The following is a 24,654-nucleotide window of genomic DNA, read 5'->3' as shown; positions in this document are numbered from 1 at the left end:
ATAAACGCCGTCTGTCTTTTTTTAAACAACCGTTGAGCACAAATATATTCCTCGTTTATAGGTATCTCATCGTAAGCTTGAACTAAAGTTAACTACGCTGGATAAATTCCGTCCACCAGAAAATACCCATGTTATAGTGATTACCGTTGATGGTGAAATTGGCAGCTGGAGCATTTTCATACTTTAATTCTCCGAAAAACGGTGATTTGTGCATATTGATGTCGTTGTTGCAACCCGGAAGGTCGAAAAAAACATGTCATCTCCAACAATCATAAGAAGTTGCCGCTTCCAAATCCGCGGTTGGTTTCGTGCAGTGGCCCTTATACTTATCTTGCCAAGCATATGGACATCCATGCCACACCCAATGCATGCAATCAAGGATACCTAGCATTCCGGGAAAGCTCCCTCCCTATTCTCAGCTAGTAGTCGATTGACATCATCTTGCGTGGGTTTCCATGAAATACGTGGACCAAAATGATTGACCACAGTTTCGCAAAACATTTTGAGATTATCATATGCGGTTGTTTTGGTCATACGAATGCACTCATCACAAGCATCTACAGGCACACCATAACTTAGAATCCTAAGGGCTGCGGTGAACTTTTGTTCAGGACTATTCCCTCGTATGTTTCGTGCATCAAATTGATAGTTAAATTTAGAGTTTACCCGACAAAGCTCTCCAATAACCCGCATGACCAAGTGTTGTGGCATAATTCGGTAGCGACGTTGAAAATCTTGATCAGAGTAGACACTTCAATGAAGAAAATAATAACGTATCATTTGTTTGTGACCTTCCTCTCGAAACCTCCACGTACATCTTCTTATCAATACATCTCATGGTTCTGTATCTCGTGGAACTTGTCCAGTGTATAATTGTAGCATGGCGTTGGTTCTGGATATCTCATCGTCTGAATCTCTATCCATTTGATCCAGCTGCTACATAAACACTTCTTGTTGTTGGAAAAATGTTTCCGCTAATAATTCAGTTTCTTCATTTTCCATATCAAGATTCATAATGAGTGAAACGAATGAAAACAAGAGATGTATTTAATTAATTGAAGATATTTTTGTTAAATTAGAGAATGAAATGTAGTTGAGTGTGTTTTTAAAATCGATGGGTTGATTCTATTTATATAGGTATCAAACGAAATATAGCCACAAGGGGTTTGTGAAATAGTAACTGTTGGCATACCATACAGAGTCGGTCGTCCCAACCTGGGACGACACTCAACTCACATGTCGGGACAACTAACCCCGTTTGGTACGCTCGGCTTATTCTACTTCGATGAGTCACGAGTCCAATTTTGTGTACACTCCTTTAAAGAGTGTGCACGTAACAAAGCGACCTCATTGGTTATTTTGAACAAACCGTTATTTAATAAACACAATCAATTCTTTTTCTTGTTTTAATTTGATTTAAATTTAAAAAGGGGAAGTGAAATTATTTCCGATGATAAAATCATAAAAACAGAAACTATGTAAGATATGTATGCTCGTCTTCTTCACTATTGGCGCCTCTCTGAAATCTCAAACTTTTTTTTTGTGTGGCTTTCATGCATTCCCTTTCATTTGATCCATATCAATTAAATAGTACGGCATTAAGGTTTTCTTTAAAGGATATCATGTGACGGATTATTCATGAAAAGCAGGCATTCCTTTAATAGTATAACGACCGCAGACAAAGACCAACAGATTTCCAAGTGGCAAAAATAAATCGGAAAGTTAACTCAAAATTTATTTATCTCCCTAATAACAAGTTTTTAAATCCCAGTCAAATCAAAGACACTGATAATGCTCTTCTTTGAGTAAATTTATGGATGATTAATCAATGTAAATTTATTAATGTTTTTCACATTCAAACAAGTCATGGTTTCAAGTTTGAAGCAAGAAAAAAAAGGTTATAGTTACAATTTATTTAGATGAATCAAAAACTGTGGTTTTAGAGAGTTAAGTTTCTTTCTTAAGTTGGATGATCTTCTAGAATTCGGTAGATCTAATTTAATTATTATTTTTATCAAAAATAAAATAATATTGTAGTGAAAATGTAGGGAAGACAAAGAGGCAGAGAGTTTTTATTGATTAACTTCAATCGTGTTACATGGACTCCAATAACATATAGGGGAAAAAACGATTCAGTCCAAAACCCCCCGAAAAATAACAGATTAGTACATCCCGTTCCAACTAGGAACAGATTAGTCCAGAAAATGTATAAACACGCTGCTGACCTCCACACGTGTTTCATAAAGCACACGTGCAGCGAGTGGAAACTGTTTTATAATTGACACATTCAACGTGGATGTGACACGTTTGCTCAGAAAAAGAAACTGTACGACAAACTTTTAAATAATATAAAAAATTATTAAAAACAATTTATCTTTTAAACTGCTCGTCCAAAATCGACAAACTTTATATATTTGGAAAGCATTTTCCGAGAGATACAAAAAGAGTACACATATGACTATATAATTTTAATTTAAAAAAAAAAATTAATTTACATATGTGTGTACAATTATGTACACCGCTGCAAAGATCCAAAAAATTCCAAACTCCATGATAGCCAGACTGCCACCCTAATCCGCACAGACTGAGAAAAATATCAACCATGCCAAGCTTCAGTTGGATAACATCCAAATTTGCAGAGGTAAGTTTAGCAGATAACCTGCATCAAGGAAAAAACAATGAACATAAGAAATCGCAGCTTGAAAAGAAAGTGATTATCCTTTCACCAACATCCACATAAGAAATAAAGCAAAAAAACGATCAAAATAAAAAGTTAGTCGGTTTATGGTCAGAGACACAATCCATATGGACATTACTACACAAACTTAATATCGCATCGAAATATCCCAGTACAGTGATTCATTACACTTTACTGAAAACGAGATTACTAACATGCACATCATTAATCATACTCACACCCATATCTACTTTTTCATGAGAAGTATATTGGTGCATCAATATATTCATCCATGAAAACATTCCTAAAACCAATCCTTCATAGCCACAAACAAACCTACTTTCTCATTGAAAATACACTGGTGCACCAGTGTGTACAACCCTTGCAAAACATGCATAAAATCGATCATTCATATTCACACTCGGGCACATTTTTTCATGGGAATTATACAGGTGCAGCAATGTGTACATCCCTGTAAAACATGTAGAAAAACGATCATTTATAACCACACACAAACCTACTTTTACATGGGAATGACAGAGGTGAACCAATACGTACACCGCTTCAAAACATGCATAAAGATGATCATTCACAACCACACACAAACCTATTTTTTCATGGGAATTACTTCCCACAGGTGCACCAATATGTACACCGTTGTAAAACAAGCGAAACCTATTTTTTCATAAGATTTACACAGGTGCACCAATATGTACACCCCTGTAAAACATGCACAACACCAACCATTCATATTGACAATCAATAAGTGTACAACTATATATACATTAACTATCTACATGTGTATAATTATGTACACATTAAGAATCAATATGTTATTTTATTAAACAAAGGTTGTACTTATCAAATTTAACTAAGAAAACCTAAAGCACACAATCATGTTATCAGTTAGGACCAATATTGAGGTAGGAATCATCAAGGGAACCAAAGCATATAACTAGAATAAATACCTTGCATCGCGTTACATCATCTTGTACAATTATATACACGCCTACAAAATGATCCGGTCTTTCCATGTCTCCCCCTGGGTAAACACCACATATCATATTAAAGATGTAAACAGAAAATAACAATTAAATCTAAAATAAAAGATTCTTGTACAGTCAGAAGCATGTTTACAATTATGTACACATCAACAATTAACACGTATACGATTATGTACACATTAATAATCAATAGGTGTACAACTATGTACACATACTGTCTACACGTCTATCCAAAACATATATACCCAAATGATCCTATCTTTCCATGTCTCTCCCAACTATCATTAGTGGCCAAAAAGAACTTACAGCTAATGTTCATGCGGAAATAATAACGATAAATTGAAGGGCTGAACAATAAAAAGCTTCAGGACAAGTAACCAAGAGTTTTAAAATGAGTTGATGTTAATGTGTACACATTGTTCGTTTACGAACATAACTGAAGAGTGGTCAAAACATAGAGATTTATTAACAGAAACATAAGTGTAACAAAGAAAAATAGCCACCCAAGATCTAGGTTTTACTCACATCAAAAGATAGAAGTTGGAGCCACTCCAGAAATGCAAGCTTAAAGTGATAGTACACGGGACATCTGGAACTAATTTTTTTTACATAAGCCCTATTGTTAAAAATTTATCATCTTAAAAATCCCCTATTGTTAATAAGATAATTTACTTCCGTCACTCACGTCAAGCACCAATACTATCACTTGCCCTTGCAGAGGTAGCATCCGAAATTACTTGAGCTAAACAATTTGACAAAATTTCCTTAACCCAGGCCCCTATTTCTAAAGCCACCATGAATCTTTCACATTACTGATAAGAAGTCTTGGATCTCCACATGTGTACCAGTTTGTACACCCCATTTATTTACGCAAGCATAAGCTTATGAAGTCGTTTTTTCACATGTACACCCTAATTATTTTGTGTACCAGTTTGTACACCCCATTAATTTACCCCAAGCATAAACATATAGTCATTTTACGAAAAATGATATTGCAGGAACTGTAAAATTCAATAAAAATCCAGATTTGATAGCATCCATAAAAATCAAATACCTACATACTAAACTCACCAGCTTATAACCTGGTGTGATCTCGAGCTTGTGTTATTTAAGGAAGTTACACCCACTTTCCTTTTAGCTGTAAACAAAAATAGTGGTAAATACGACAAACTTGTTTATTGCCAGATTATTACAAGTGTATGTGTAATGCAAGTTGAGCTTATATACCTACACGAATATTAATTAAGCTCCTCAAATGATCACTGTCCCTCACTACTTCTTCAATCATCTATTCAACGATAGTCCCTTTCTACATTCAGAATAAATGATAGAAAATGGTCATGTACAAAAAGAAAAAAAATAGTGTTTTATACTTTCTCAGATAGTATCCTAAAATTGGTACAAATCCATATTTGGTATCACAATCATGAACAAGCAGGTACACAAGTTTTAGTTAGTACTTGAAACATTTTACGAACTACTCAATCTTGTAACAACGGTAACTATAAGAAACTTCAAAAATGAACCATCGTATACCTCAACATCTCCGGTTTTGATTGTAGCGGAAAAAATAATCCATGTCATCCAAGTTTCCTAAAATTTCAAATACTCATTTATAACTTTACCCGAAAATTCATAACATATATATATAAAAGATCCGAGGACTTTAATTCCATTATACAGAAGGAAAAAAAAATGATTCTTATTTTCCGATCGAGAACTAGAATTAAGAATGAAAATCTACTGTATAATTTGAGGAAGAAGAAAAAACCTTTTAATGCTTCTTCTCAATCTCCTTTACGTCTATGTTTTATTTAATTTCTCCTTTAAAATTTCGAAGACCCAATACAATAGTTCATTTTTGCGAAATCTCTAATAAAATTATGGAACTGATATATTTGGTTACGCTATCTATTGGATCATATTTTTTATGATCAATTGTAATTGAAGCAGACGAAGGGTAGGAGGTAGAAGAAGAAGAAAACCTAGATCTATTTTCTCTGCAACTGATTTGTTTCTCTCTCTACAAAATATCAAAAAACATTAAAAGGTTATTTAGGGTAATAACAATAACTGATTTTTTCTGGATCGGTAATATTTTGGACCAACTCGTATAGAAATGGATTAAAATGTCACTGTATTTACAAATTTGGATTAACGAGTACCATGCCTGAGATGGTAGGACTAAAGCGTCCAAAGCCCACCAACTTTGGGACTAAACGACAATTTCTACTAACATATATATATATATATATACATGGAAAAGCAAACCCTAGTTGGGCCGCACATCTATGGACCGTAGGCCCTACAACAAATAAAATATTTTTATTGTTTATCCTCTTTCCTTTTTTAATATTTAAATTAAGTAAAATAAAAATTAAATTTATTAGATAACGGTTTGTTAAAAACAACCAATAAGATCTTTTTATTACGTGCACACTCTTTAAAGGAGTGTTCACAAAATTGGACTCGATGAATCACCCTTCCACTGTACAAAACTCAGTTTGCTCATCCACCTGGCACCACAAACAAATTTACTTGCATGGTCCCATTGGAGTTGTTCATATGCATCTTTTTTTTATCTTACTTGGAAGCATACACAAATTTAGTAGTAGCATGTATAATTTACATGATATATGACGAGCAAAGTCCTTCCATAATAAATTATCTCATTATTTTCGGGTATATATATCATCATCCTGACATCCTCTATCAAATTTGTTAGGATTTTTTTTTCCCTTTAGTTGAGTCAAATATTGATGATGGAGATGATGGGATGATGATGATGGTGGTGGTCGCTATGGCATATGGAGGTGACAAACTCTTCGGCAATGTCAAAGTTGGAGGGATTGTATTTAGTCACAACCTATAACTGTCCCAGTTGTATTTATTCTCTCTAGGTTGTATTTAACCCGAACTTGGTTTGGATTTAGACACTGTCATCTTAAATTTGCTTGCCCCTCCTTAACATTAAGGTCCATTCCTCTCTGATGAAGACATTTTGGTCACCAACAACTTTGTCCTTTGGGTTATAGATATTAACTTTACATAAAAACAACCAAACACAAGAAGTCGTAGTAGATGGGGCATCCAACAATTGTGAAACCTTAGTCTTTGACATAACAATGGAGGGATATGATTGTAGCCTCCTACGGATAATTATCTATGCTTCATTTCTTTGCCCATCAATTTGCAGCATCTACATCTATCTATCTAGATATTTTTAGGCAGTCTTCTCTTTTACAATGAATCATCTACGTCTATCCATCTAGATATTTTTAGGCAGTCTTCTCTTTTATAGGGAATCAATTATGTGAACCCTCCAAAGTCCACACGGCTCAAAGGTAGGATTATAACAGAAATGTGTGTTGATAAGAATAAAGAAATTAATGGAAAAGATTAAAAGTAGACAAAGTGAAAAAGATCGAGAGTACTCGTCTGATCATACACCAAATGTGATGTATTAGACCATGTTATGTAGTGTTTATGCATGTTATGACGTGTTTTCTTAACGTGATGCACTGCGTTGTGCACATGCTTATCTGTGCCCGTGTGTTGTGTCATTGTGCCAATTAGTTTGGCTCAGCATAGACCACGAAACTACCATGCTCGGATGGGCTCAAATTTTAGCGTGTTGTGCAGGGTCATGCTCGTGCTGGCACGACCATTTTATTACACCTCTGCTTTAGAATACTTGGCCTTTTAATATATGACATTCATTCAGGGGTTCTGTTAAATGTAGTTAGATGCTCTACGATATTCAGATTCCCTTTTAATGACAAAACCCCAGATAAAACACTAAGATTATGGTATACCGCTTTATTTTTTCGTGTACTCGCATTTCTCGTCTACCACACATATTTTGACTTCGACCATGATCAGACATATTTTTCCAATCGGAATGCTTATAGTAGTTCCTAAATCTGTGGCAATTAATACGTGATTCCATTAAGAACACTTGTATCTATTACGATTGGTAATAGTTTAAGAACACAGATATTTCAAAATTCACGCCTACAATTCCAATTCCAAGAGGGCAACAGCTATCGTGTAATGCACGTGCTCTCAACTTGTAAGTTCAATAGTGATAACTCATCTCTGCCAATACCACAAAAGAAAATATGATTGTCCTGTCCACCAAGAGATAAAGAGGCATTTAACGACGAATTCTCTATAAATGGTCTATATATGGAGTGTGTCACTGATACAGTGCCATGTGATATGATGGTCTTCCAACTTATTGTTTGTTATTCCTCATGCATCTTTTACGTCTTATACCCATAAAAAAAGTAAATACATATTTCGTTTCCAAGTCTACTCAATTGTATATTTATTCTCTCCTCTGCAAACAAACAACGTAGCTAGACACACTCTTGAGTGAGAAGACGAAGTTAGAAAATTAGAAGGATACCAAGATGACGATAAAGAACAATAATTTGGAAGTGCTCGAAGAACAAAACCAAGAACATGATGATGATAAGTTTAGTAAGAATATGAATGAGGATGAATTGATGAAGAAAATTCAGACATGGAAGAAACAGATAACTTTACGCGGTTTAATAGCAAGTTTTGTTATTGGTAGTCTATATAGTATAGTCATAATGAAGCTTAATCTTACTACTGGTATAACACCAAATCTAAATGTTTATGCGGCTCTCGTTGCATTCATGGTTATTCTATCATGGACAAAACTTCTCAACAAGTTTGGTATTTCTTCTACTCCGTTTACACCACAAGAAAACGCTATCATTCAAAATTGTTCCGTTGCATGCTATAGTATTTCTCTTGGAGGTTTGATCTTTCTTGATTTCGTTCCTTAGCATCATTTTTTTTTTTTACATTTTCTTATTGAAATTTTGATACTATTGTAGGAGGGTTTGGGTCATATTTACTAGGATTGAATAAGAAAACATATGAATTAGCAGGAGTTGATACAGAAGGGAATACACCTGGGAGTTACATAGAACCTGGAATTGGTTGGATGACTGGTTTTCTTTTCGCTACTTGTTTTGTTGGCCTTTTAGCTTTGGTTCATCTCAGAAAGGTAAGTAATATTTTAAGTTGATAATAATAATCTTATTATATAAATCCTCAATATTTAAGTTGATAATAATAATCTTGAAAACGCAAAAAACTTTATTTAAGCAGTTATATTAGTTACTAACAACTTAGATACTCTATTTGGTTTCTTCGTTAATTTACCCTGAATAACTTCTCCTTTTTGCACATGTCTCTAGCATATTTAACTCAGTTTTGTATTGGTCGACCGTCGAGATTTATGTATCTTTTGGTTTTAAAAGTTAGATAGTATACTGGAATACTAGTAATTAATAGTGGGAGTGCGAGAAGTTGAGATCAAAAGTGGAAGTAGGAAAGAAAACGTTGCTATTTTTTTCCCCCAACAATTGTCAATTTTTTTGAAAATGTGGTTATTCATATAATTTAGACAGTTCTTAAGTGATTCTAACTACCGAATCAAGCGTGTGGTATGCATCTGCTAACTAATAGACACTGTCCATGGATTCCATAGTCAATTCTTAATTTGGATGAACATGAAAAAAGGAGTTGTATGAATTGAGTAGAATATTCTTTAAAGAACATCTTGGCGTCACTACTTTGTGAAGATTCGAAATATGGGATGACTTTTCATGCATGAACATGGTGCACTGTCATATGGTCCGTCCAAAATATCCTCACCCCCCGAAAAGAAGAAGAAGAAGAAGAAGTTTAGTTTGGTGGAACAAGAGAGAATAAAGTGATTGTGAGATGCAATATAAAGTGATATGGTAATAATAGAAATCATCTACGCACGTAAAAAGTTATACTAGACGTAAATCATATCACCAGAAAAGGTGCAAGACCGAGAAATAATCAAGAAGCTTTCAGAAGAATTGCTTTGCTAAAACTGATATATTTTCTAATCAATGTAACATAGCGTAGACATAACTGTTTATAGTTTAACGCAATCTCTTTGTTGTGGAACAGATTATGATAGTTGACTACAAGTTAACTTATCCAAGTGGTACTGCTAGTGGAGTTATTATCAACGGCTTCCACTCTCCAAATGAAGACAAAAATGCAAAGTAACTAACTCTATTTCGCCCTCTCTAATTTAACAAGATTTGAACTTAAAAACTATGTCTAAGTATCTTTTTTTTACCTTCACTCACCCAGGAAAAGAATTCAAGGGTTTACGAAATTCTTTTCGATTAGTTTTATCTGGGGTTTTTTCCAATGGTTTTACTCGGGTGGAGAAGAATGTGGATTCGGAGAGTTCCCTACTTTTGGAATGAAAGCTTACAAACAAACGTATGTATCAGTAGTATCCCATCCCCATAGTGTTCCCAAGTATACATATTTATTTATTTAACATTAGTCGTCTTTGGTTTTGTGGCAAATTTTACTTCAGTTTTAGTAGTACATATGTTGGAGCAGGAATGATATGTTCACATCTAGTGAACTTGTCATTACTTTTCGGAGCAGTGATTTCTTGGGGGGTTATGTGGCCATTGATTGCAGGACTAAAAGGAAACTGGTATCTAGAAAACATATCATAGAGTAGCATGAAAAGCTTAAACGGCTATAAGGTTTGTTAATTCTACATTATCCCAAAACTACAAATCCTACGAATAATTTGCATTCCTACAACTTTTTAAAATTTCTTCCTAAGGCTTTGCAAGGACACTAAGTAATATGGAATTAAGATGGTGATCGAAGGGTGTATTTTGTACTCAATAACCGGCTTGCTTGATTTTTCTCATATGCAGGTATTTATAGCTGTAGCACTTATCTCGGTGATGAGTTGTATAATTTTTACAAAGTAGTGGTCATCACTAGCATAAGCATCCATACGAGATTGAAGAGCAAAGGCATTAAGACAGGTAAATATGAAAAATCTTAGACTGATAATCCAATGAACGAAAGATTAACCTCGATTTGTTTTCCTACCAAGGCTCCACCAACCTGACTCAATTTTAAAGACTAACTCGCCTGAACTCTTAATCCTAAGTTTATCATTGTTTACTAACTTCTTGTTGTTCTCATCAGCTGGAGAAAACGAAACTCAAGACCCTGGTGATCTTCATAGAAATGAAGTGTTCATGAGAGATAGTATTCCTGTCAAACTAGCATGTGTAGGATACATAATCTTCTCAGTTATCTCCACAATCGTGATACCATTGATGTTTCCTCAACTCAAATGGTATTATGTTGTCACAGCCTATATCATGGCTCCATCCCTTGGTTTTTGCAATGCTTATGGTGCCGGTCTAACAAATATAAACATGGCTTATAACTACGACAAAGTTGCTCTCTTTATTCTCGCCGCTTTAGCAGGAAAAGAACACGGTGTAGTTGCTGGACTAATTGGTTGTGGACTCATCAAATCTATAGTTTCCATTTCTTCTGACCTGATGCATGATTTCAAAACCGGTCATCTTACTCTAGCTTCCCCACGTTCCATGCTTATAAGTCAAGCTGTTGGGACCGCAATGGGTTGCGTAGTAGCTCCTCTAAGCTTCTTTATCTACTATAAAGCTTTTGATATTGGAAATCCTGATGGAGTTTACAAAGCTCCATATGCTTTAATATATAGAAACATGGTAATATTAGGTGTTCAAGGGTTTTCAGCGCTACCTAAGCATTGTTTACATCTTTGTTACGGGTTCTTCGCGTTCGCCGTGGGATCTAATTTGTTGAGAGATTATACTCCAAGAGGCATCGGTAAATTTGTACCGCTACCGATGGCTATGGCAGTTCCATTCTTGGTTGGAGCCTACTTTGCAATTGATATGTGTTTGGGGAGCTTGATAGTGTTTGTATGGGAGAAGTTGATAAGAATAAAGCTGGTGTCATGATTCCTGCAGTTGCCTCTGGTTTGATTTGTGGAGCTGGGTTATGGACTTTACCTTCTTCCATTCTCCCCCTAGATAAGATTAATCCTCCAATATGTATGAAGTTTGTTAAAGGTGTCTTTGTTCAGACGGAGTAATACGTGAAGTCTTAAGTCATAACAAAGAGAGAGAAGAAGTGATAGGAGCTAATCAATAAAGGTATGAATGCATAGCTCTTTGTGATGAGCAAGTACTTGAAACTGCAAGCATCTTTTCGACAAATAAAAGAAGTCCTAAAGAAGTCAATAACACAAATGGCTAGAACTACCACAGTAAATGGCAAACATATATTCATAATATGGTTGAATTTGATCGGTTATTGTATTTTTGTGTACATCCAGATAAGGCTGTCGTCCCCTGTTTGCTAAATTGCACTCATAGGCTATTTTTCATAGTTTCGGTTTCATGACATCAAACTGTTTGTACCAAAAATAATTTTCGGCATAAAATATGATTTATTGTGGAATATCAATCACCTCACAATAATATAAATCGTATGATGGCGAAACTAGATATTGTGGAATCACAAACGATGAGATGAAGGTGTTTGTGACTACTTTTCTATCTTGCCTATCGTAGAAATTAATCTCAATCCAATTTTACAATTGTACTCAATACGATAGAAACAACAAGATCAGATCACGCAACTACAGAGAAAATAGTTGGGTATGACCCCAATGAAGTTTTCAAGTCGTTAACCTACATGTTCTCGGTAGAAACCTAAGGTTAAAGGAGAATCGACTCTAACTTATACAACTAGTATCACACAAGAGGTGTGGGGATTAGGTTTCCCAGTTGCTAGAATTCTCCTTTATATAGTCTTCAAATCAAGGTTAAAAATCAATGTTACCTTAGTAACAAAGCATTCATTATTCATCGTTAGATGAAAACCTGATTAGATTCAAGCTAATATCTTTCAACCGTTAGATCGAACTTAGGTTGTTATACACAAATGAAATGCACGTTCATTTAGGTTTGTGTAACCATACCTAAACGTGTACACCTAGTTGGTTCAACAGTAGTTAACCAAATGGTTAGCTATATGAGCACTTTCATATCAACCATATTCTTCTTTACCACAACTAGTTCAAATGACTCAAATGAACTAGTTAGAGAGTTGTTCAATTGCTTAGATCTCATAGAAGTATATAAGACACAATGGAAACAAAAACGATTTTGATTCACTCGAATCGATTCATGAACTTTACAGCCACGGTTTGCAAATATGCATTCCTTAGTTTATATAAGTTTAAGTTCACAAATAAACCGTTTTTATAAAATAACCCACTTAAGTATGCATACCGTACGCATACTTAAGTACCTGGATTAAGTTTGTTTTCAGTTCACAAACTCCAGCAGAAATTCACGGGACGTGAACTTCCGACAGTACGTGTACAGGTACACAGACTTTAGTTCCGGTTATCCTGAGCAGCAAAGTACGCATACTTTGGTTCAAGGATTATGGACTTACACAAGTATGAGTTCACATACAATGTTCATATCCATTCAAGGTTATATATTCTAAACTCTCATTTCAATCATTGAAACATTCTTAGAGGACGTTATATAGTTGTTGTTCACAAACTATTTTTCTTCAAAGCGATTTTCAAGTAATTGAAACTAATATGACTTTCGTCACTAGTAAAGATGAACTTGGCCAAAGCGAAAGCTTACCAACACATATTTCGAGAAATAGATAAGCGAGATAAACTCGGCTCGAAATAGCAAATGTATATAATCGAAGTCTATATAGCAATACTACTTTTATCTCAAGATATGAGATAGAGTAGATAGACTTTTGAGTGATGGATAAGTTCAAGTCTCCACATACCTTTTAGTCGATGAAGTTCCACCAGTTTCTTGAGTAGTTCTTCGTCTTTGTATGATGAACGCCGTAGAGTCTAGAGCTCAACTACACTTTCTATCATAGTCCGAGACTTACCTATAAGTAGACTAGAAATGAAGACTTATAGTTTCGGCAACTAAACTTGACAAACAAGCTTGAGATAGCAACGCTTGCGAGTTCGATCGAGCAGTGCTCTAACAAGTACACTAAGTTTCGACTATGTGAAATCATCGAAACAAAGTTGATATGTTCTCTTTTAGTCATGCATTATCTCTCTAAGAATTTCATTATGATCCGGTAGTTTTCAAACCTTTGCCAATTTATATTGACAAAAAGGGGGAGAATTATTTGGCAGTTCACAATACATAGATATGGTTTACTGATCATTATGTAAGGGGGAGTGGTTTTCATTGTGTGATGAAATATTGACTAAGGGGGAGTGATACATATCACCATAGTATTATTGTCAAAGTTGTGATGCAATTGGACTTTGATGCTGGGTAATAATACTATGATATTGTATAACAATGATTGAGAACAACTGTTTTCTTATTGTTATGGCTACGGATCTTCAACAACAATGATGCTGAGTTGAACACATTCAGAATCGCTGGAGTACTTGGAGTAGCGAAGAATTCAAAGAATGTTGAAAAGCCAAGGAAATCAAGCATGATGGATGAGAAGCTACAAAGTTTATTTATTTTGTAATTCATATGTATTGATAGTTTTGTCAGTAAAATTGACAAAGGGGGAGATTGTTAGAGCACTGCTCGGTCGAACTCGCAAGCGTTGCTATCTCTATCTTGTTTGTCAAGTTTAGTTGATCAAAACAATATTCTTGATTTCTAGTCTACTTATAGCTATGTCTCGGATTAGGATAGAATGTGTAGTTGAGCTTTAGACTTCACGGCGTTCATCGATTGAACACGAAGATCTACTGAGGAGAGCTTGGAGGAACTTCATCAACAAAAGGTATGTGGAGACTAAAACTTATCTATCACTCAAAAGTCTATTCTATTCTATCTCCTAATGAGACTAAGTCGTATAGCTATATAGACTTTTATATTATAAATATTTAATATTTCGAGCCGAGTTTATCTCGCTTAACTATTTCTCGAAATACGAGTTGAAAGCTTTTTGCTTTAACTATGTTCATCATTGTTCTTGACGACTTTAGTTGGAAACAATTCATTTGTTGGAAACTAAATATTAAGTCAAAAGATGATCATGTGGAAATTGCCTTGAAACATCTTACATGATTTGTGTGAGACAATCATTTGATGTCGACTTGGAAAGTTTCGTATTGATCATTCGTTCACTTGAAAATTACTTGAAACTAATAGTTTGTGTGAGACAGCTATTGTAACACGGTAAAAATTTCTTAGCCCAACTCAGTAGGAGTGTTTTGTACAAGATGGTTATCCCTTAACAAATATGGGTGAGCATGGTTAACAAGGTGCTAGGAAAATCATAGGAGCATGAATTACATGTGTCACAAATGAGCAGCTAGGGATACGGTGGTCATTTTATTTTCTTTATCAAAATGAAATCCCGGTTACAAAAAAGATACAGGTGGTTTTCAACATATTTTCCTCACTCACTTTACTGATTGTTCCAAGACAATCTGAGCAAAGGAAGGATCTTTGTTTTTCAAATCAAAATTTGAGCATAACCCATTGTTCATATCTGGTAAAGGATTTCTCATTTGCAAAGGTAGGGGTTTCGTTTCTCTTCGATTTCTATTTTAAAATTCTGCAAATGGGTTTGAAATTTTATATATTTCGTGTTTAATCCCTGTAGTTGTACATGATTATAATGCATGTTGTTCTTGGTTGTGAGTCTAAAATATTTGAAGAATTTAATTTTTTCTTCTGTTACATAAGTTCTGAATTTTCCAGTATGATTTAAGCTAGAAAAAAAATGGTATTCTTATAGAACCATTAACTTGTTTGATTTAATGCTTGAACGAATTTCCTTTGAAATCAATTTGAATTATCAGTAGCTTAATTTCATCTCCCTTTGGATTGTCCATTTTTACTAAATGGGTACTCAAATTTTCCATGATTAAAATGATTTATGAAAACCAGCAGATGGGTATTTATAACGCTTGTAAATCATGAATCTTACCAATTCTATACATGAGTTCTGTTTCAAACAGTCCATGTCATTTCCTTGATTTTTTGCACTACAGATTCTCTGTGTACTGAAATGTAAGTGATTTCAAATGTTAATAAATGATTTTATGAGGATTGAGTACGTTTTGCAACCATCTGTGTATTTGTTTTCTACTACTGCTCGTATTTCCTTGTAACATGCATTTTCTTGGAGGTCATCCTAACCTTGGATTGTTTAATTTGGGTCAGTAAAAATGATTTATAACCATAGGTCACACTTTCAATTTTAGTTCTTGTCCTTGATACTCATTTTAATTGCTTCTGACACTTCCTAAATCTTATTTATATGATTTCTTTGTAGTAAAAAGAGATGAATTGCAATTTGCTAAGCATTTGGTTTTAAACTTGCTTATGTAAAAGTTAGTTTCCCTTCTACCGGCTTCATAAACGAGCTTGTTACTTGTTTGAAAAATTGATTCAGTGAACTAATACTTCTCTTTTAAGCCACTTATGAACTTCTCCCATTCTTTCTTGTTTTCTCATTTTGCTTGCATCTCTAATATGCTAAACTAATATTTTGAAAATGTTATGACCCATGTTCGCATAATTTTACAGTGGTCTCCCGTACGAATTAGATTCATTTTATACCCTTTGTTTGACTTGAGTCATTTGTGCTAAATTGGATACTTTGTTTGCCTTTTACTTCATTGATAACCTCTCGGCATCTAGGACTAACTAGCCTTGATAAAAAAAATCAGTTGTGATTGTGCGAGTTGTTGCCCTGTTTTAAGTCAGGTTTATATTAAGTGATCATCCTTTTGTAGATATGATTCTATCGACAATCTTTTTAGCTTCTTATAGCTAATATTTTAGACTTCCTTTGCAACATATGGATTGATGTTGTTTTTGTTTACCGAGCTACATGTCTATCCGAAATGTATTTGTAAATGTTTACATTTAACAGTTTAACATGATATTAGGATAGAGAACATGATATTGGCTCCCACCTACGGGTGGTCACTCGAAAGACCATTGGAAAATGGTCGATGGATATTGACAACTAGCCATATAAATTATTAGTTTGGCAACTGGCCATTTGACAACTGGCCGTTAAGAATAGAAGAGTTTGGCAATTGGCTATATAAACTATTAGTTTGGCAACTGGCCATTAAGCCTAGAAGAGTCCGACAACTGGCCGTTAACACTGGAAGAGTTTGGCAACTGGCCGCTAAGACTAGAACGTTTTGGCAACTGGCCATAAAAATTATAATAGTTTGGCAACTGGCCATGAAAGAATTAGTGGAGTTACTTTTTTTTGATTTCAAATCTTAATTGTGATTATCACTTTGATTATGTGAGGATTACATTTCTCTAAAAAATTTCTTGTTACTGCTCTTGTGCATTATTTATGTTTTCCGCAGGCACTTCCGTCGTTATAACTCCTACTGGGATTTTGCTCACCCCTTTTCCTTATTTTCCTCCCGCAGGGTACGGGAGGAGCTTGCAGCAGTAAGCTAGGCAGAGCTTATAGCAGGCCTTGAAAGCATAGAAAGTTAGTATTTTGTCTTGTTTAATATGTATATCACGGGGATGGATCTGGGGTGGTTCTAATATCGGCTTTCGACCCATGTTTTTGTCTTATTTTGTTGTGTACATAAGGGAAACGCTAAGGTTTTATTTTGATGTACAATAGCCGCCTCCCTGAATTTGGGTCTAGATATATGCATTTCTAGCTGTTTAAACTTCTAGTCACGTATTGTGTAAATTTTCAGTGGCTTTACGTACATTAATGATGTTTGGAAGTGTTGATCACTCAATCACTATACATGGTCGGACAGTGTTGATCTCTGGGTGTTGTAGAATGTTTTGGAAATGTTTTCTATATGGAGTGTATTTAGTATGTCATTTTCATGTTGCTCATTCCCTCGATGGTTTAGTACAAAGTCTGACTGTATTTTATATTGTTGTTAAATCCAAATATACTAGCAGGTCTCATTTACAAGATACATTCTCTTTGGACTTGTATCTTATATTTACTAAAATGCATATCATTTCTACAGTATTTGACATAATCATATTTTCTTATATGGGGTTTCATTTTATTCACCAGCCTGATATAAAACTTGTAATCTAAATAAAAATCTCTTATCCTTTTACGAATACGCAATCCATTTTTTTTTTCTTTTTCCCCTTGTTTGTATTGGGAACTTGAGTTAAATTTAATTTAGTAGACTGAGTTGTAAATCCACATTTGGTCTTCTTAGACTTCTATGCTTGATTTCTAAAATGCCGAAATTTCTTCACTTTCGCAAACATGTTCTGGCTAACTGTTTTGAGTGCATTATTGTCTGGTCTTTAAAATGGGCCTATGATAATACACATATATTCAGCTTTCAAGTGACGTGCCGGGGACTTAGCCTTGCTAATGGGCTGAAAATCAACTCATTAAGATGGAAATTTTCCCGTCCGTTGCAGTTTGGTATCAGAGCACAAGTTCTGATTTATCGGGACTGTGTTGGTGTTTTGTTTGCTTAAATGATCGATTCCCTAATATTTGATATGCGTTCATATGAGTTGGTCGTTTAAATTGTATTCTGTTACATCGCAACTGAACCTGAATTTTTCTTTCATTTGCATGAATATGCCCTGACCTGTTTGAAACTCAATATTAGTTAGTCTTCTGGTTTTTATTTTCTGAAGCTTTTTCCTAGACTTACAACAGTTGCTTGAAAAAGTCTTGATTGATTTTTGGGATGGGTAAAGTACTAACCAGAACTGTGATATGCATATCATTCTGTGTATTAGTAATGTATATTACTAACCAACTGAAAATCTGACACGTTGTCTGTTTTGAAGATGTCGCGGTGTGAGAAATCTGTAGCCTCAAGCTTCGTACGTAAGAAAAAGGATCTAAGTCAGAAAACGCTGGAAAAATAGTAGAAACGATTGTCGATGCAGTTAAGGACAAGAAGAATTCGAGCGCTGCTGCTGACTTGATGGAATTCATGAAGGTAATGGGTGATAAAAGAAACTTTAAGGGAACGGAGGAGCCCACTGAAGCAGAGAAGTGGTTGATGGGCTTCGAGAAAGTGTTTGATGTATTGCGAACTCTGGACGAGAATAAGGTTCGACTTGCGACTTACTTTTTTGAGGGAGATGTCGATCATTGGTGGACAACTATGAAGCGTGTTCATGATGTGGACAACATGTGTTGGGAACTGTTCGTAAAGCTATTTTTCAGTAAGTATTTTCCGCGAACAGCCAAGGCACTGAAGTGTGCTGAATTTGCCACCTTGAAGCAAGGTAACATGACGGTTACTCAGTTGGACAAGAGGTTTAGTGAACTCGAACGTTAAGGAGATCATCTTATCCAAAGTGAAGAATTAAGGGCTCGCAAATTAGAGGATGCACTGAAGCCAGGAATCCGTGCCCAAATTGTTCCACTACAGCTTCCAACTTACAATAGAGTTTTGGATATTGCACTAGCGATTGAAGCCAATTCAATTAAAGCACAAAAGGAAAGGGAGGAAAGTGATCTGAAAAGGAAGCACGAAAACGACTCATCACCTCACAAAAAACGTCCTCGTGTTTCTCATACTGAACTGATCAACAATAAGAACAAAGGCAAGATCAGTTGTTGCCGAGTAGAGGAGACCACTTCGTCAAATATTGTCCTGTTCCAGCACCAGATGTACCAATGAAGCCAGAAAATGCTAATCCACCTCAACAACCGAATGCACAGAAACAAAATCTCTATGTTAGACAGCCTTATCAACCTCACAACAATGCACTGTTCCAGCCAAGGCAACAAAATGTCCAAGGGAAGCTAGATAACATTACTGAGGTTAAAGGGGAACCTGAAAATGCCGTAATTGAGGGTAATTTTCTAATCTTCAGTTTTTGCGCTAAAATTAGATTTGACACCGGTGCTACTCATTCATTTGTGTCTCTTCATCTAACTGCACATTTAGATTTGAAACTTGATCCCTTAGGATTCACTTTAAACATATTTTCTCCACTTGGGAGCTCGAGTCTGATGTGAGAGACGAGTACCCTAAGCTACTAGAAGGTAACCTTCATAGCTCTTTCTTAATTTTTGAATTTGGGGGACCAAATTCTTTTTATGGGGTTATGGTGTAACACCGTAAAAATTTCTTAGCCCAACTTAGTAGGAGTGTTTTGTACAAGATGGTTATCCCTTAACAAATATGGGTGAGCATGGTTAACAAGGTGCTAGGAAATTATAGGAGCATGAATTACATGTGTCACACATCAGCAGCTAGGGATACGGTGGTCATTTTATTTTCTTTATCAAAATGAAATCCTGGTTACAAAAAAGATAGGTGGTTTCAACATTTTTTCCTCCCTCACTTTACTGATTTTTCCAAGACAATCTGAGCAAAGGAAGGATCTTTGTTTTTCAAATCAAAATTTGAGCATAACCCATTGTTCCTATCTGGTAAAGGATTTCTCGTTTGCAAAGGTAGGAGTTTCGTTTCTCTTCGATTTCTATTTTAAAATTATGCAAATGTGTTTGAAATTTTATATATTTCGTGTTTAATCCCTGCAGTTTTACATGATTATAATGCATGTTGTTCTTGGTTGTGAATCTAAATTATTTGAAGAATTTAATTTTGTCTTCTGTTACATAAGTTCTGAATTTTGCAGTGTGATTTAAGCTAGAAAAAAAATGGTATTCTTGTAGAACCATTAACTTGTTTGATTTAATGCTTGAACGAATTTCCTTTGAAATCAATTTGAATTATCAGTAGCTTGATTTCATCGCCCTTTGAATTGTCCATTTTTACTAAATGGGTACTCAAATTTTCCATGATTAAAATGATTTATGAAAACCAGCAGATGGGTATTTATAACGCTTGTAAATCATGAATCTTACCAATTCTATACATGAGTTCTGTTTCAAACAGTCCATGTCATTTCCTTGATTTTTTGCACTACAGATTCTCTGTGTACTGAAATGTAAGTGATTTCAAATGTTAATAAATGATTTAATGAGGATTGAGCACGATTTGCAACCATCTGTATACCTTTTTTCTACTACTGCTCGTATTTCCTTGTAACATGCATTTTCTTGGAGGTCATCCTAACCTTGGATTGTTTAATTTGGGTCAGTAAAAATGATTTATAACCATAGGTCACTTTCAATTTTAGTTCTTGTCCTTGATACTCATTTTGAATGATCCCGACACTTCCTAAATCTTATTTATATGATTTCATTGTAGTAAAAAGAGATGAATTGCAATTTGCTAAGCATTTGGTTTTAAAACTTGCTTATGTAAAAGTTAGTTTTCCTTCTACCGACTTCATAAACGAGCATGTTACTTGTTTGAAAAATTGATTCAGTGAACTAGTACTTCTCTGTTACGCCACTTATGAACTTCTCCCGTTCTTTTTTGTTTTCTCATTTTGCTCGCATCTCTAATATGGTAAACCAATATTTTGTCTTACTACATCAGTGGAAAATGTTATGATCCATGTTTGCATAATTCTACAGTGGTCTCTCGTACGAATTAGATTCATTTTATACCCTTTGTTTGACTTGAGTCATTTGTACTAAATTGGATACTTTGTTTGCCGTTTACTTCATTGATAACCTCTCGGCATCTAGGATTAACTAGCCTTGATAAAAAAATCAGTTGTGATAGTGCGATTTGTTGCCCTGTTTTAAGTCAGGTTTATATTAAGGGATCATCCTTTTGTAGATATGCTTCTATCGATAATCTTTTTAGCTTCTTATAGATAATATTTTAGACTTCCTTTGCAACATATGGATTGATGTTGTTTTTGTTTACCGAGCTACCTGTCTATCCGAAATGTACTTGTAAATGTTTAGATTTAACGGTTTAACATGATATTAGGATAGAGAACATGATATTGGCTCCCACCTACAGGTGGTCACTCGAAAGACCATTGGCAACTGGCCATATAAATTATTAGTTTGGCAACTGGCCGTTAAGAGTAGAAGAGTTTGGAAATTGGCCATACAAATTGGCAATTGACCATATAAACTATTAGTTTGGCAACTGGCCGTTTGGCCTAGAAGAGTCTGGCAACTGGCCGTTAACACTGAGAGAGTTTGGAAACTGGCCGCTAAGACTAGAACGTTTTGGCAACTGGCCTTAAAAATTAGAATAGTTTGGCAACTGGCCATGAAAGAATTAGTAGAGTTACTTCTTTTTGATTTCAACTCTTAATTGTGATTATCACTTTGATTATGTGAGGCTTACATTTCTCTACAAATTTTCTTGTTACTGCTTTTGTGCATTACTTATGTTTTTCGCAGGCACCATTCTTTCATCGTTATAACTCCTACTGGGCTTGCTCACCCCTTTTCCTTATTTTCCTCCCGCAGAGTACGAGAGGAGCTTGCAGCAGTAAGCTGGGCAGAGCTTACGGCAGGTTTTGAAAGCATAGAAAGTTAGTATTTTGTCTTGTTTAATATGTATATCACGGGGATGGATCTGGGGTAGTTCTAATATCGGCTTTCGACCCATGTTTTTGTCTTATTTTGTTATGTACATAAGGGAAATGCTAAGCTTTTATTTTGATGTACAATAGCCGCCTCCCTGAATTTGGGTATAGATATATGCATTTCTAGCTGTTTAAACTTTTAGTCACGTATTATGTAAATTTTCAGTGGCTTTACGTACATTATTGATGTTTGGAAATGTTGATCACTCAATCACTGTACATGGTTGGACAGTGTTGATCTCTGGATGTTGTAGAATGTTTTGGAAATGTCTTCTATATGGAGTGGTTCTTACTTTTGTCATTCTAAGCATGATCTTATCTTGTACTTTGTAGGAAAATTTAGTATGTCATTTTCCTGTTGCTCATTCCCTCGATGGTTTAGTATAAGGTCTGACTATATTTTATGTTGTTAAATCCAAATATACTAGCAGGTCTCATTTACAAGATACCTTCTCTTTGGACTTGTATCTTATATTTACTAAAATGCATATCATTTCTACAGTATTTGACATAATCATATTTTCTTATATGGGTTTTCATTTTATTCACCAGCCTGATATAAAACTTGTAATCTGAATAAAAATCTCTTACCATTTTACGTATATGCAATCCATTTTTTTTCTTTTTCCCCTTGTTTTGGGAACTTGAGTTAAATTTAATTTAGTAGACTGAGTCGTAAATCCACATTTGGTCTTCTTAGACTTCTATGCTTGATTTCTAAAATGCCAAAATTTCTTCACTTTCCAAACATGTTCTAGCTAACTGTTTTGAGTCATTATTGTCTGGTCTTAAAATGGGCCTATGAAAATACACATCTATAGAATAAGAAAACGTTGCTTCTGTCTGGGGATAGATCCACCGTCCAAAAGGGGTGGGACAAATCCGTACGTCCATAAATTTTGTTGTTTTGGATATTAAAAATTGTGTCTTGGCCCGACCAAAAATAAGCCGAGGTAAATGGGCCTTCATAGAGTAGGGATTGTAACGCTGCTGCTCACTGCTGGTTTTACAAATATGTCTCAAGCACGTAATATCGTATCTGGGCATGCTTTTCAGCTGTCAATCTGAGGTGCCATACTATGTCCACAATAAGATTGTTATGCTTCACATGTTGGAGGAATTTGAAACTTTACCGTCACCGATATGATTATAGCGCACAAGAACCTATTAGATTAAAGGGAACTGAATCAACAAAATTTGATCTTAGAGATTAAATAAATCTGGGCAGACTAATTATTTTCATATACGAAGGCATTCTCCCACATGCATTCGTATTAAATTTGCCGTATATAACCAAGGAAGGGTTAAATGTGGGCATTTCTTCACCTTTTGAACAACAACAACACTTGGTTGCATCCTCTGCTAATTGCTACCATAATTTGCTAACGTGGTAAGTTGATACTCGACTGAAGAAAATCTAATGATTTTCAAATTTGAATGAATACGAATCCCCTAGATTAACTGAATCACAAAACAAAAACCAAGATTACGTTGGCCAGGATCACTTTCGGCCATACTTTTCCGTTTGTTTGAATGATTTTTTGGTGTCCTTAGAATCATTTACTTCTGGTCTTAACACTTTGAAGAAATTAAATACCCAGAACAGCGATTCAAAAAGAGAAAGCCAAGAATCCAGACCGGAACCCTTTTTATTGCATCACCACAATGGGACTTTCATCCTAACTACTAACTAGGACCAAAGTCACCACCGGCGATCACTAATTGTCAAAACAAAATATACTACTGCCTTTTAAAATACGAAGCTGAAATTTAGGCTCTCATTGTTCTTCAAAGGCCATTTAATATACGAAATCGTTCCTGCCTGATGATATTCTCGAGATTTAAAGAGTCAGATGGAGAGTTTCCGTAAAAGGAAACTCTGCTGACGGAGCTAATAAAAGAAGAAATGTCCTTCGAATTAGGTTTCCTACTCTAATTAATTCCCTAATCTGATTTATATTTGTTTTCTAACCTATCGAGCCAATGACAAATGTACGAGCACATAACAATTAACTTTTCTCGATGTGAGAGAAATAATGAGCGTTAATATGAATGGGATTTTAATAAAGTGCCACACTTTCAATTTCATGTTTAAGAAAGTGCCACCGTTTTTTTCAGAATTTATTTAGTGCCACACATTTGACCTTTTCCATCCAGTTTTTTTCCAAACAAAAGTTTACATCCGTTAGTGCATAGGTGGCAGTAGTCCAGCTTAGGAAAAGACATTTACGCCCTTGAAACATCTCACTATAATTCATGTCTTCTTTGGGTCATTTCATCGAACAAATAGACCGCGTTGTGCTCATCCAACATCAGCAACATCAAGTTCGTCTCTGCCATTTGGTTTTTTCCGTTTAAAACCATAACCCGCACCAACTTATGCAAAACCTCCTTGCACTGCTTACCATCAATCATCTCCACCAGATCTGGCTACAACCACTGAACTGCATAGCTCATTTCAATACCCTTGCAACCAATTCGAATGAACCCATTACAGATTCGAGAAAATAACCAATAACCACCACTGACTTCAGTTATATCAGCCAACGAGATCACATTTCGAAACCATCTCAGCAAAAACACATTCATGCATTGATATTGTCTTTGTTGTTGATGTTGCCATCACCAT

At 35.1% G+C, this 24,654-nt stretch overlaps 2 long non-coding RNA genes and 1 pseudogene across 3 annotated transcripts; 2 read left to right on the top strand and 1 right to left on the bottom strand.

Annotated features, from left to right (window-relative positions):
• Nucleotides 1-2,398: 2,398 nt before the first annotated feature.
• LOC113293302 lies at nt 2,399-5,690 on the bottom strand. 2 transcript variants are annotated; one of them, XR_003332188.1, is made up of 6 exons: nt 5,453-5,690; nt 5,218-5,274; nt 4,909-4,990; nt 4,753-4,819; nt 3,646-3,719; nt 2,399-2,659 (listed from the first exon to the last, which is right to left on the bottom strand). It is a non-coding gene; the product is annotated as an uncharacterized LOC113293302 (long non-coding RNA). The 2 variants fall into 2 exon arrangements; XR_003332190.1 differs by having other exon boundaries at nt 4,913-4,990.
• A 2,178-nt stretch (nt 5,691-7,868) lies between these two features.
• LOC113297686 lies at nt 7,869-12,043 on the top strand (annotated as a pseudogene).
• Nucleotides 12,044-14,981: 2,938 nt separating this feature from the next.
• LOC113297685 lies at nt 14,982-22,292 on the top strand. Its single transcript, XR_003333588.1, has 4 exons — nt 14,982-15,132; nt 17,021-17,085; nt 18,390-19,411; nt 21,907-22,292. It is a non-coding gene; the product is annotated as an uncharacterized LOC113297685 (long non-coding RNA).
• The last annotated feature ends 2,362 nt before the right edge of the window (nt 22,293-24,654 follow it).

Source organism: Papaver somniferum, chromosome 7 (assembly GCF_003573695.1).
Source record: "Papaver somniferum cultivar HN1 chromosome 7, ASM357369v1, whole genome shotgun sequence".
In the NCBI taxonomy this organism is placed as follows: Eukaryota; Viridiplantae; Streptophyta; class Magnoliopsida; order Ranunculales; family Papaveraceae; genus Papaver; species Papaver somniferum.
The sequence above is the reverse complement of the archived record's forward strand: the minus strand, read 5'-3'. Positions and strand labels throughout refer to the sequence as shown.